The sequence below is a fragment of the Psammomys obesus genome, unplaced genomic scaffold (assembly GCF_907164565.1).
Source record: "Psammomys obesus unplaced genomic scaffold, mPsaObe1.curated_primary_1811, whole genome shotgun sequence".
Taxonomy (NCBI): Eukaryota; Metazoa; Chordata; class Mammalia; order Rodentia; family Muridae; genus Psammomys; species Psammomys obesus.
Window position 1 is genome coordinate 10433456 of NW_026590859.1, and position 13021 is coordinate 10446476.

A 13021-nucleotide genomic window follows, 5' to 3' on the forward strand; every position below is an offset into this window, starting at 1 on the left:
GAGATAGATAAATATGGATCTATTTGCATTTTTCTACATGTAGACATCCAGTTAGACCAGCACCATTTGTTGAAGATGCTGTCTTTTTTCCATTGTATGATTTTGACTCATTTGTCAAAATCAAGTGACCATAGGTGTGTGGGTTTATTTCTGGGTCTTGGTCTAGTGATCAACCAGTCTATTTCTATGCCAGTACCATGTAGTTTTTATTACAATTGCTTTGTAGTATAGCTTGAAGTCAAGGATGGAGATACAGCCAGAAGTTCTTTTTATTATATAGGATTGTTTTATCTATTCTGGCTTTTATTTTTTGTTTTTTCATTTGAAGTTTAGAATCATTCTTTCAACGTCTGTAAAGAACTGCTTTGGTATTTTGATGGGAATTGCATTGAATCTGTAGATTGCTTTTGGTAAGATGGCCATTTCTACTATGTTAATCCTACCAATCCACAAGCATGGAGCATCTTTCCATCTTCTGATATCTTCTTTAATTTCTTTCCTCAGAGAATTGAAGTTCTTGTCATACAGGTTTTTTGCTTGCTTGGTTAGAGTTACACCAAGATACTTTTTATTTTTTGTGGCTATTTGTGGCTATGTAGTTTCCTTAATTTCTTTCTCAGCCCGTTGGTCCTGTTTTCATACACATTCTGTTAACCTATGTCTTTTTACTAGGGAGTTGATACCATTGATATTGAGAGATATGAATGACCAGTTGTTGTTACTTCCTGTTATACTGATGTTGTTATTGGCCCTGTGTGTGTGTATGTGTGTGTGTGTGTGTGTGTGTGTGTGTGTGTGTGTGTGTGATTCCTTTCTTTTGGTTTTGCTGATGTGCAACTAACTATTTCCTGTGTTTTCTTAGGTGTAGTTGGTCTCCTTGGGTTGGAGTTTTCCTTCTAGTATCTTCTGTAGAGCTGAATTTGTGGATAGGTACTGTTTAAATTTGTTTTTTTTTTTTTTTTGGTTGTTTGTTTTGTTTTTGTCATCGAATATCTTGTTTTCTCCCGCTATGGGGAGTAAATTTTGCTGGGTACAGTAGTCAGAACTGACAGCTGTGGTCTCTCAATGTCTGTAAGATGTCTGTCCAGGCCCATCTGGCTTTTCGCGTTCCTGATGAAAAGTCAGGTGTAATTCTGGTAGGTTTGCCTTTATATGTGACTCCACCTTTTTCCCTTCTTTTTACTATTCTCTCTTTGTTCTGAACATTGAGTGTATGACTACTATGTGGCGGGTGATTTTCTTTTCTGGTCCAACCCATTTGGTGTTCTGTAAGTTTCTTGTATGCTTATAGGCCTCTATTTCTTTAGATTAGGGAAGTTTTCTTCTATGATTTTGTTGAAAATATTTTGTAGGCCTTGGACCCAGGAGTCTTCTTCTTCCTCTATTCCTATTATTCTTAGGTTTGGTCTTTTTATAGTGTCCCGGACTACTTGGAAGTTCTGTGTCAGGAACTTTTTTTAAAACATATTCTTTGACTGATGTATCATTTTCTTCAACCATATCTTCTAACCCTGAGATTCTCTCTTCCATTTCTTGTATTCTGTTGGTGATGCTGTGTCTCTAATTCCTGTCCTCTTCCCTAGGTTTTCCATATTCAGGATTGCCTCAGACTGTGTTTTCTTTGTTGATTTCTAATTCTATTTTCAAGTCTTGGACAGTTTTATTCATTTCCTTTTTCTCTTTCTTTGTAGTTTCCTGTGTCTCTTTAATTTCTTTAAGGGATATTTTTTCCAGTTCTTTCCCTTTTTTGACTATACTTTCCTGTGCTACTTTGAGAGCTTTATTTTCCTCCTTTAAGGCCTCTATCATTCTCAGAACCTCAGGTTTAAAATCTTTTTCTTGCTCTTTGCATGTGACAGTATCCCCAGGGCTTCCTGGGGTAGCACTTCTGGTTTCCAGTGGTACCATATGGTCTCCAGTTTGTTGCCTATGTTCTTATACTGGCCTCTACTCATCTTGTTGACTCTAGCATTTGCTGGCCTGGCGGGTTCGCTGTCTGTGTACCAGGTGGGCCAGACAGATGGGGAGCAGGCAGAAAGGTTTCCAGACCAAACACTGTCTGACACCATACAGACCTCCTTGGGATGGGGGACAATGAGGCTTGGGCCACACACCCAGCTCACCTCTACTCTGGATATGTTTTTAAGCCTCTTAATTTACAAGTCCATCTTTATCTGTTTCCTTTCTTTATAATTCATGGGTTGAAAAGTTAGGACTTGGCTATTGAGATAGGTTAAAACTGATAAAGGCTATGGTGCAAGCCTGGAGACCAAGTTCCAGCTCCTGAGTCCACTGACACTCAAAAGTCCTCTGACCTACACACATGCGCTACGGGACATATTCATGAACATCCACACACACCTCACGCATATGCATGTGCGCACACACATTTTTAAAGCTGCCTGGAACCATTTAAGCTGCAGTTTCCACTACTTAAGTGACCTGGCACCATTTAAGCTGCAGCTTCCATAACTTAAGTGTAGCTCTGCACATCTGACTCTTTTAACGCTGCCCTTGACTGGGTTTATAGAGGCCACCAGAAGTCCTTCTTCACTCTGCTTTCTTCTTGCAGAAGGCCTTTTCAAAGCCTTGACCTGGGTTTTGGACCTTCTTTCACACATTCCTCTTTTCCACAGTTGCCTGTGTTTTTGTTGTTGTTGATGATGATACATTTTCATCATTCCCAGTCTACCTTTCTCTGCAGATGTAATCCTCTATCTTTCTTTTCCTGTGCTTTTAGTGTTCTCAATGAATACTGAGTTCCACAAGAACCTGCCTGGGCCATGACACCAAAGACACAGGGAATATGAGATCTGGTTCCAAATGCCCACTGCCTTACCATTTAATAACTATTAACAAACACACTTGCTGGTTAAGAGAAGTCACAGGTTTTCTTTGGCTATGTTGCTCTCCTTTTGGAGCTCCTGTCCCCTCTAGGTCTTTCTATCTCTCCCTTCTTTCATTAAATTCCATGCATTCTGCCCAAAGTTTGGCTATGAGTCTCAGCCTCTGCTTTGATACCTCGATCAGTAGAGTCTTTCAGAGGCTGTCTGTGGTAGGCTCCTGTCCTGTTTCCTGTCTTCTCCTGCTTCTGATGTCTATTGTGTTTATCCTTCTGAATGAAGATTGATCATCTTCCCTTGAGTCTTGCTAGCCCTGGAGGCCCTGAAGAAAATGATACCCCAACCAAGGACAATGCATGGAAAGGACCTAAAACCCAGGCTCAGATATAGCACATAGACTCAGTCTCCAAGTGGGGTCCCTAGTAAGGGGTACAGGGAATTTCTCTGGCATGAACTCAGTGGCAGGCTCTTTGATCACCTCCCACTGCAGGGTGCAACGTTGCCAGGCCATAGAGGAAGATACTGCAACCAGTCCTGATGAAACTTCATAGGCTAGGGTCAAATAGAAGGGGAAGAAGAACTCCCCTATCAGTGGACTAGGGGAGAGGCATAGGGGAGAAGGGGGGGTGGAATTGGGAGGAGATGAGGGAGGGGGCCACATCCCAGATACAAATTGTATAAACTGTAATAAATGATAACACCTAAAATTTAAAAAATAAGCCACAGAAGCAGCAATGGCTTTGAGTACAAAAGTTAAGTCCCCTAAAAATCTAGAGCATCTAGAGCCTCACCCTCTCTCTCTTATATATTCACGTTTGAATCTAAAATATGCCAGCAGGTACGGCCATCTGGGTTCTGGTGAACTCTAATGCTGCAGACATCCTGATTGGTGTTAAAGGACCTTCTGTCTCGTCTTTTGAATCCTTGAAGATCTACATGAGCTTTGCTATTTTGTTCTTTCTGTCACGTGATCTGCTCTTAACACAGAACAGCAATACCAAAGACTCCTTAAGGACTGCTACAAAAAATATGGGGAACATATCTTCCTACAAACCCTTAAACAAAAACCATCATGGAAACTATTCACAGAGCTTCAAATCCCTCCTAGAATCAGCATTTGTGCAAGAAGCAAGGAGGGAAGATGAGTTAGCTTTAGAAAGCCCTGGAAAGCCCAAGCAGTGGTGGGCACTTGTCGGCTATTTCCCTGCCAACTCTAATCCATTATGGAAGCCACAGCACTAGCAGCCAGGCTCTTCAATTATCAACCACAAGCAATAAATGAGATGGAAAGGAAATCTATAAACTAAAAAGACATTTAAAGAGACATATCAGCCCAAGAGACAGATGGAGCCTTTTGGAAGAACCAATTTAAATAAACCAATTAAGACATATTTAAAAGATAGCTAGTGGGATATGAATGGTGAATGGCTATTTAATTACTTTAAGGAATCATTTGTTTAGATGTGCTGACAATATCATCCCTGTGCCTCCTTTAAATGTTTGTGTGTTGTGTGGTGAGTAGGTATGTGTGCGTTTGTGCGTGCGTGCATGCATGTGTGTGTGTGTGTGTGTGTGTGTGTGTGTGTGTGTCTGTTTCCAAGAGAGACCAGCATAGGGCATTAGGTGGACCCTCTATTATATTGCATCTTATTTTTCTGAGACCAGATCTCTCACTGAACCATTTCAGGAGGGCTGGCTGGCCAACAGGCTCCTAGGCCCTGTCTGTCTCCACCCTCCAGTGCTGGGATTGCAGTCCCACCAAGATGTGTGTGGACTTTCAGAGAAGTGCTGAGAACTTGCAAGTCCTCAGGCATGCTCAGTAAGTGCTCTTTCCCACAAAGCCATCTCACTAGCCCCCAGCCACACCTTTTGAGATAGTCTTCATTTTCTGGTGCTACACCTTGAAATAATTTCAGATGAAATACTGTGAATTTGGGATTTACTTTTAACTAAGCCAACTGGGAGAGAGTGGTTGGGGAATGTGTCTGAAGGGCTTTTGTCCATAAGCTGTTTACCATCGAGGCTGGTGACCGCCACACTAGAGGCTCTTCTTATAAACATTGCAATATTGCCCACAGTAAGAAAAAAAAAATTCAAAAGGCAATATACAGTCAAACACACATTTAAAGAAATTGACTGAAAGAATGTCGCACCCGTTGAAGCAGACACCTGTAGTCAGTGAGGCTGAAAGATGAAGCACCCACAAACTTGGGCATCAACGAAAATCCACACAGGACATCCAGTATTCCTGGAAATGCTATAACTTTTGGCCTCCCAGAGACAAGTTCTAAAAGCAATTAGTGAAACAATTTTCCATCTCTCTTAGATCCTACAGTGAGATTTAGAAAAAAAAAAAATAGAAAAGACACCATTCAGTGATTCTAACTAGAATTTTTAAAAATGGTATGCATTTGTCAGCAACACACAAAGTAGGGCAGCTCAAAGCAACACTATGTGTGCCGGCAAAACAAATTAAAACAACATATCTGAAAGCAAGAGAAAATAGGGAGCAAGGTGACTGAGGATGAAACGCTGAACAAGGAGTGGGAAAGCAGATGACGGATGAGCGACCGCCGTGCACGTCTGATGTGGAGAAACAACCACAAACACAGCTAGCCCTCAGCAGGAAGAGACACTCTCATCTGCCTGCCTGGTTTTACACCTTCTCAGCCTGGATCTTAATTTTTATGAACCTGGGTTTCCCACTCTGCTGCATACGGCACGTTATCTCCAGGGTCAGGCCTGGAGATTTATGTAAGCAGGCGTGCTTTGTCAACTGTGAAGCCAGCACTTTCCATCAGCTAAGGGGACTGCAGTTCCTGGCAAGGAATGTACGGTGAATAAATCTGACTCCAGGGCTGGAGCTCTGAGCCCTTGTAGTTGAAGACGAACATGACACAACTCCTGGCACCAAGGTTTCTTTTGTACTGCCTTCCTAAAGCATCTTTTAAACTGATGTCTCAGCAACTTTATTCGGCATTATCTGAAGGCCAAGAAGTTGCCAACTGACCCCAGGATTGGTTTCTTTTTTTGTTTTGTTTGTTTTGTTTTTCAAGTTTTATTTTGACCCTTGTTCAAAATACTGGTTTCTAAACAAACCTGTTTCAAATTAGCTTTAATTTAAAATCCATAGGCCTGCAAAATGACTCAGCAGGTAAAGGTGCTGGCCAGCAAGCCTGATGGCCTGGGTTCTATCCTGAGACCCTCATTGTGGAAGGAGAGAGCAGACTCCCTAAAGTTGTCCTCTGACCTCCACGTGTGTGTCATGTCATGGACCATCCTCCTAAATAAATAGATGTAATCTAAAATTTAAAAAAAAATAAATAAAACTCAGAGAAATTATTAGGAACCTGAATTCTATGACTTCCAAGGTTGGTGACATTTGGCAAAATGACCTTGCCTGAACCCTCATTCCTTCCTGTGACTCACTGAGGTGACAACTCTTTTGACTTGTAGAGATTAGCTTTAGTCTCAGGTGCTAAGAAGGCTGAGGCAAGAGGATAGTTTGAGCCCAAAACTTTGTGAGAGCTTGTAGCCAGCCTGGGCAATGTAACCACAACTTGTCCCCAAAGAAAAAAAAATTAGATAGTAGATAGGCAGAGAGATATATAGATACATGATAGGGTTTGTATATAGAATCCTAGAATACAATAAATGGTAATAATAAATGATAATAATAATAATAATTTGTTACAAATATTATTATAAAATCATACTGGATGGTTTCTTTGAAGTCATTCTGAATATGATAACCAAGACTCAGAGAGACAAACCATATATTTCCTCTCATTTGTGAATGCTAGCTTTGAATCTTAAGATATGTGCTTCACCTGAAATACCCATAGAGGTCAGGAGGTTAGTAAGAGGCTAGGGTGGGAGGTTCTGAGGGGGGTGGGGATGATAGAATGCAGTGGTGTGAAGGTTTAAAGGAGAATGATGGAACTGGAGTGGTTAAATTAGGAGACGGGAAAAGGAGAAAGTAGAGAAAGGGATACAGGGAGGGATAAGTAGAACTAAATGTGTTTGTTTGTTTGTTTGTTTGTTTGTTTGTTTTCTGAAAAGTCAAATTGAAACCCACTGCAATGGAAGCTTCCTAATATCATATAGAAAACATACAAAGAATCTACAGCATTGTACTAGAGTAGCCAATGTCACTCTAAAGAATTGTAGTTTTTAGGAATTATTTTCTCTATCTCTCTCCCTCACTCTTTGCATGTGTGCGTGCATGTGTGCATGCCTGCGTGCGTGCATGCGTGCGTGTGTGTGCCACATGTCTGTGGATGTCTGTGGAGGCCAGAAGAGGGCACCAGATCCCCTGATAAGCCACTAAGAAACGGTGCTGTGAACCAAACTCTGGCCCTCTACAAGAGCAGCAAATTCTCCTTACCTCCAAACCATCTCTTTAGCCCCTTGAGACAATTCTTAAGCACCAGGGAAACTTTTGAATAGAACCACTGTCCTCAAATTGCATCCCAGACGTTTTTTAGGTTTTTCTTCTACACTGAAGAAACTCAAATTGCAAGTATTGAATTATTCACTATGAGTATTATTAATGCAAGAAGGAAAACCAGGAATCAAAATCAGCAAACCATGCTCCAAGAGGAGTCACAGGCTCTAAACTGAAGATATTAGCAAATAAATACAGGTGTTAACAAATGAATGCAGATGTTAAGTTAAATTGTTTACAGCACACAAAGTAGCTCTTTTAAAAAGAAAGGTTTCCTAAGTGCTTGTCTTTTTAATTAACAAAAAATAAACACTATAGTAATTACACTGTTTAGAGGATTTCTGTTGCCCTGGAGTGCCTTCACACTAATTAATTTCATTGAACTTCAACACATATGTAAGGAGTATCTCCTATTTGTAAAATTCTTTGTTGTCATTGACAAAGGATTAATAGCTAAGTAAGGAGAAAGATATGAATAAAAAAAATAATTGGAACAAGTAACTAAAATAAATCCACAAAAAATGGATTGTATTTGACTGAAAAAAGTTCAGAAAACTGAGGCTGGAGAGATGGCTCCACAGTTAAGAGCCCTCGCCATTTCTGCAAAAGACATGGGCTCAGCTTCCAGCACCTACATGTAACCCACAACAACCTGGCAATCCAGGCCCAGGGATTCAACAGCCCCCGCAGGCACAACAGACACTGCACACAGATGGTGTGCATACACAGATGCAAGCAAAGAACTTACGGACATAATTAAAAAAAAAAAAAACCAGAAAATTGTTTACATAATGACATATGATGAGAAGAAGGAGATGGATGGATGGATGGATGATAGCCACAGATAAATGACAGATGAATAAATGACATAAAGTTAACAATAGAGATAAAGATAGGTTAAAGATTGGATAGATAAATGATAGATGATTAACTGGTAGTTGATAGAAAAATGTATAGTTGATAGATAGCTGATAGACAGATAGACAGATAGACAGATAGACAGATAGACAGATAGATAGATAGATCATACATGCATACGTGGATGGATGATAGAAAATAGCAACATAGATGATATGAAAAAAACTGTATAATTTGAGATAAGCCTTGGGAATGACATCTTTAGGCATCACCAGTTGCGTGGTTTTTCTGCCTGGAGGTTTTCTTCTTGATGTTATTAAGACCTACTGCCACAGGAACAAAATCCATGCACATGTTCATGAAATCAATAGGGTATGTAACAGATCACATTCTCAATGTGTGCTAAAAATGGTACGAGATGCAGAAAGAAACCGGTGGCCCAGGCTTGTTTCCCATGTAGCTGAGTTCTCATGGTTTTCAGGAGGAAAAAGACAGTCTGTCAGGAGACCTTCGAGGAAAGTGAAGATATACAGGTGGTCATTCTGGCTATTGTACATATATTAAATCAAAACAAGGAGAAAGTGCCCAGATTTTTTGGTTCTGTTGCTCTCCTTGTGGAGCTCCTGTTCCCTCCAGGTCTTTCTACCTCCCCCTTCTTTCATAAGATTTCCTGTGCTCTGCCCAAAGTTTGGCTATGAGTCTCAGCATATGTTTTGAAACCCTACTAGGTGGAGTATTTCAGAGGCCCTCTGTGATAGGCTCTTGTCCTGTTCCTGTTTTCTCCCTCTTCCGATGTCCATCCCATTTGCCTTTCTGAATGAAGATTGAGCATCTTACCCAGGGTCTTCCTTCTTGGTTAACTTCCTTAAGTATACAGATTTTAGTATGATTATCCTATATTAGATGTCTAATATCCACTTATAAGTGAGTATATACCATGTGTGTCTTTCTGCTTCTGGGATACCTCACTCAGGATGATCTTTTCTAGATCCCACCATTTACCTGCAAATTTCATTTCTTTGTTTTTAATTGCTGAGTTGTATTCCATTGTGTAAATGTACCACAATTTCTGTATCCATTCCTCAACTGAGGGACACCTGGGTTGTTTCCAGCTTCTGGCTATTACAAATAAAGCTGCTACGAACATGGTTGAGCAAAAGTCCTTGTTGTATACTTTAGCATCTTTTGGATATATGCCTAGGAGTGGTATGGCTGGATCTTGAGGTACCACTTTTCCTAATTGTCTGAGAAAGAGCCAGATTTATTTCCAAAGTAGTCGTACAAGTTTACATTCCCACCAGCAATGGAGTAGGGTTCCTCTTTCTCCACATCCTCTTCAGCATGTGTTGTCACTTGAGTTTTTGAGCTTAGCCAACCAAAAAATCTGGGCACGGGGTTCTTTTCTGAGACTGATACTCCAAACAAGGACCATGCTTAGAGATAACTTAGAACCCCTGCACAGAAGTAGCCCATGGCAGCTCAGTGTCCAAGAGGGTTCCCCAATAATAGGAACAGGTACCATCTCTGACATGAACTCAGTGGCTGGCTCTTTGATCACCTCCACCTGAGGGGAGAGCAGCCTTACCAGTTCACAGAGGAAGACAAAGAAGCCAGTACTGATGAGACCTGATAGACTAGGGTCAGATGGAAGGGGAGGAGAACCTCCCCTGTCATTAGACTAGGGGAGGAGCATAGGAGAAGAGGGAGGGTAGGTGGAATTCTGAAGGGAGGGAGAGGGGGTTAAAGCTGGGATACAAAGTGAATAAACTGTAATTAATAAAAATTAAAAAAAAAAAACAAGGAGAAAGTAAGAGTACAAGATGCACTGGGCATGCCTGAGTACAGTGCCCTGTGTTTTGAGTCAGTGTAAAGGTTCACCCTCACTTAATCTGAGAAAGTCTAGGGCCATGACTCAGCCACTTTAAGCCTCGGTTTCCAATATCACAGGGATGCTCTGGGGATTAGACAGAATAAGGTAGGAGCAACCTTCAGCCAAGTGTGGACAGCAGTGCACTTTCAGGTACTAAATACCAGGATTGTTCTCATCACCAAGAACCAAAGTGATGCATTTATCTCTTAGCGAGGTAATACATGCAAAAATGGTACCAAGGGCAGACAAACATGAACACGAGAGGCAGATGCAAGGCACCAAAGGAAAAGCGGAGCCAGTCACTGCTAGGCTTTCGGGAGATCAGGCCACAGAACTAAAAGAATTTTTTTCTCCTTTAGAAACAGTCTTCTGTATCTCAAGCAGGGATATGTCTCTCAAACTCACTGGGTAGCTGAAGAATGACCCTGAACTTCTGGTCTGTATCCCCCAAGTGCTAGGATCACAAGTGCGTAAGTATGGTAGGCAAGATCTCTACCCACTAAAATGCATCGCCAAGCATGGCCCACATCCCCAACCTCACTGAGAACTCTTTATTTATCCCACAACAGGCACACAGAAAAGCACATGAATTATATAGACTAAAAGTTATTGTCCTTTATCAACTGTTTCTTCCATGGGCAAGAAATGATAAATGGAATGTTGGGTCACTGGTATTGGCATAGATAAAATATGCTCTAAAAATTGATAGCTTGCATACCAGCCTTTCTCCTCATTGCCAACTACCAATAAATCAGCTGTCAGCAAGCAGTAACAGCCCACAACTGCCAGTGGCCAGATATTGATTTCTCTTATAGTCAGCAGCAACTGAAGTTGTACACTTGCACGCGCACACACACACACAGAGAAAGAGAGAGAGAGAGAGATGGCACCTCTAAACCCTACAAATGAATTAAACATGTTTTTTTTCCTTAGAAAACACACTTTTATTTCTAAGACAAAAATTTGTTTCAAACCTTTCATTAAAGTGTGTGTGTGTGTGTGTGTGTGTGTGTGTGTGTGTGTGTGTGCTCATATTTTTACATGTGGAGGACAGAAGCCAATTTGAGTGTTTTCCTCTATCTCTCTCTACCATGTCTGCTTGAGATGCGGTCTCTCACTGAACCTGAGCCCCAGAACCTGCCTGTGTCCTCCCTACCAGCACTGGGTTTGCAGACAATGACACAACCTCCAGCTTCAGCTTCTATGTGGGTGCTCGGCACTTGAATTCAAGTCCTCATGTTTGTACAACAAATACTTCTGCCACTGAGCCATCTCCCCAGATCTAGAACTCTTTCATAAGTCAGACTACCAATGTTTCATGGGGAGCTCCAATTACCCCACAGTAACCCCATGCTCAGTCATGCAAAGGGGGCCAGATGGAACTTAGACACACACCTTCTCCTGATTCTTTACAATAAGCTTTGTCATGAGTGTGCTCGCCAAGCTCCTGAGAAAGCAGGTAACCCCTCATGGGACAGGAACACTGCTATCATCATCGGCAGATCCAATCACATATACCTTTCAAGGTTGCCCATTGTCATGAGTTATGCTGTTCATATTTCCTCCATTAGAGTGGATAATGGACCAAGAACTCTGTGTGGCAAGATCTATGATCTATGAGCAGCCTGTAACCTAAGCAGATTTATGGCATAGGAAAAATGTTGTCTTTAATATCCTTGGCTATCTTTCCTGGATGTTTTCCTTGGTAGGCCGGCTACCACCCTTTTAAGGGGCTTCTTTTGTGCATTCTCCGTCCAATACTAACCCATGGTTGAAGTCTATCTTGGTTGATTCTGGGTTAACAGTGTTTATATATGCCTCATGTTTTATTCCTTAAAAGACATAGTCTCTTCATGAAGATTACAACAATTTCCCTCTTGGCCATAAATGAGAAGGGGATTTTTAGTATATACTATAGCACCATACTCAAGGTGTTGAGCACATAAAGAAAATCATTCCCCAAATCTCCAAAAGTAAGAAGAATTCTTGGTGTCATTAGAGCCCTGCCTCCATAGTGGTTAATGCTGAGTCAGGTTCATGTTGACTCATATGAGCCAACAATGCATCTCTCTCCCGGAGCTCTATACTTAGCAATATCATGCTGGCAATTTGAAGTTAGCCTTACTGACAACATTTACACATGGCCATTGGCAGTTGCTATATATATTAGGGCTTAACTCTTAAGTCACCTAGAAAGCCGGCACACCCCATGCATAAGGTATCTTTATTTAAGGAGACATTGTATCTGTTTAAAAATGTATTGGGTTTTTCTTATTTGTTCTTCCAACATGACATAAAATACTTTGGCCACTGATATGCATATCTCAACTTGAACAAACTCAACCGTATCACTCTTGTTCATTTATACATACTTAGCATACACATTGTCCAATATATTGAATATAAAACAAGCTTACATGTAGCCACACCTTACATCTGCTCTGTGTGCATACATACACACATATACACCCCAAAGCATAATTCAACATGAGACAGATAGGTTGTTGCCAAAGGCTTAAAATTCCCAGAGGAGTGAATGCCAATAATTGACAGGGTCAGAAGCCATTTAATCACTGTGGAAAAGTGTAACACTCATGAATCGTATCATCCTCTCAGTATAGAGACTAACTTTTGCAACTTAAGCCTCTTCCCATCTTCTAAAGCCCTCAATGTATTAACAAGTTTAGTGAAAGAGTTTCCTCAAGTTATCTCCCCTGTACTCCCAACTCACTGGGGAACCACTTCTTGTGAGTTCTGTGAACTTAAGCCACTTCGGCCCATTCATTCCACTCTCCTGCTAGTTCAACAAAAAGAAAACACCAATGAAAGCCACAGTAGCCCATGACAATCTTTAGGCCACCTCTCTGTTGCTTTATCCCTCTGTGGCATTTGGCATGAGCCTCCTGGCCATGATTGATCAGGGCCAGTCAGCTCCTCTCTCTGGAGCCCTCTAGGCCGCTGCCTGCCCTGAGCCTGTGTTGCTCATATCCTGCTGCTTCATTC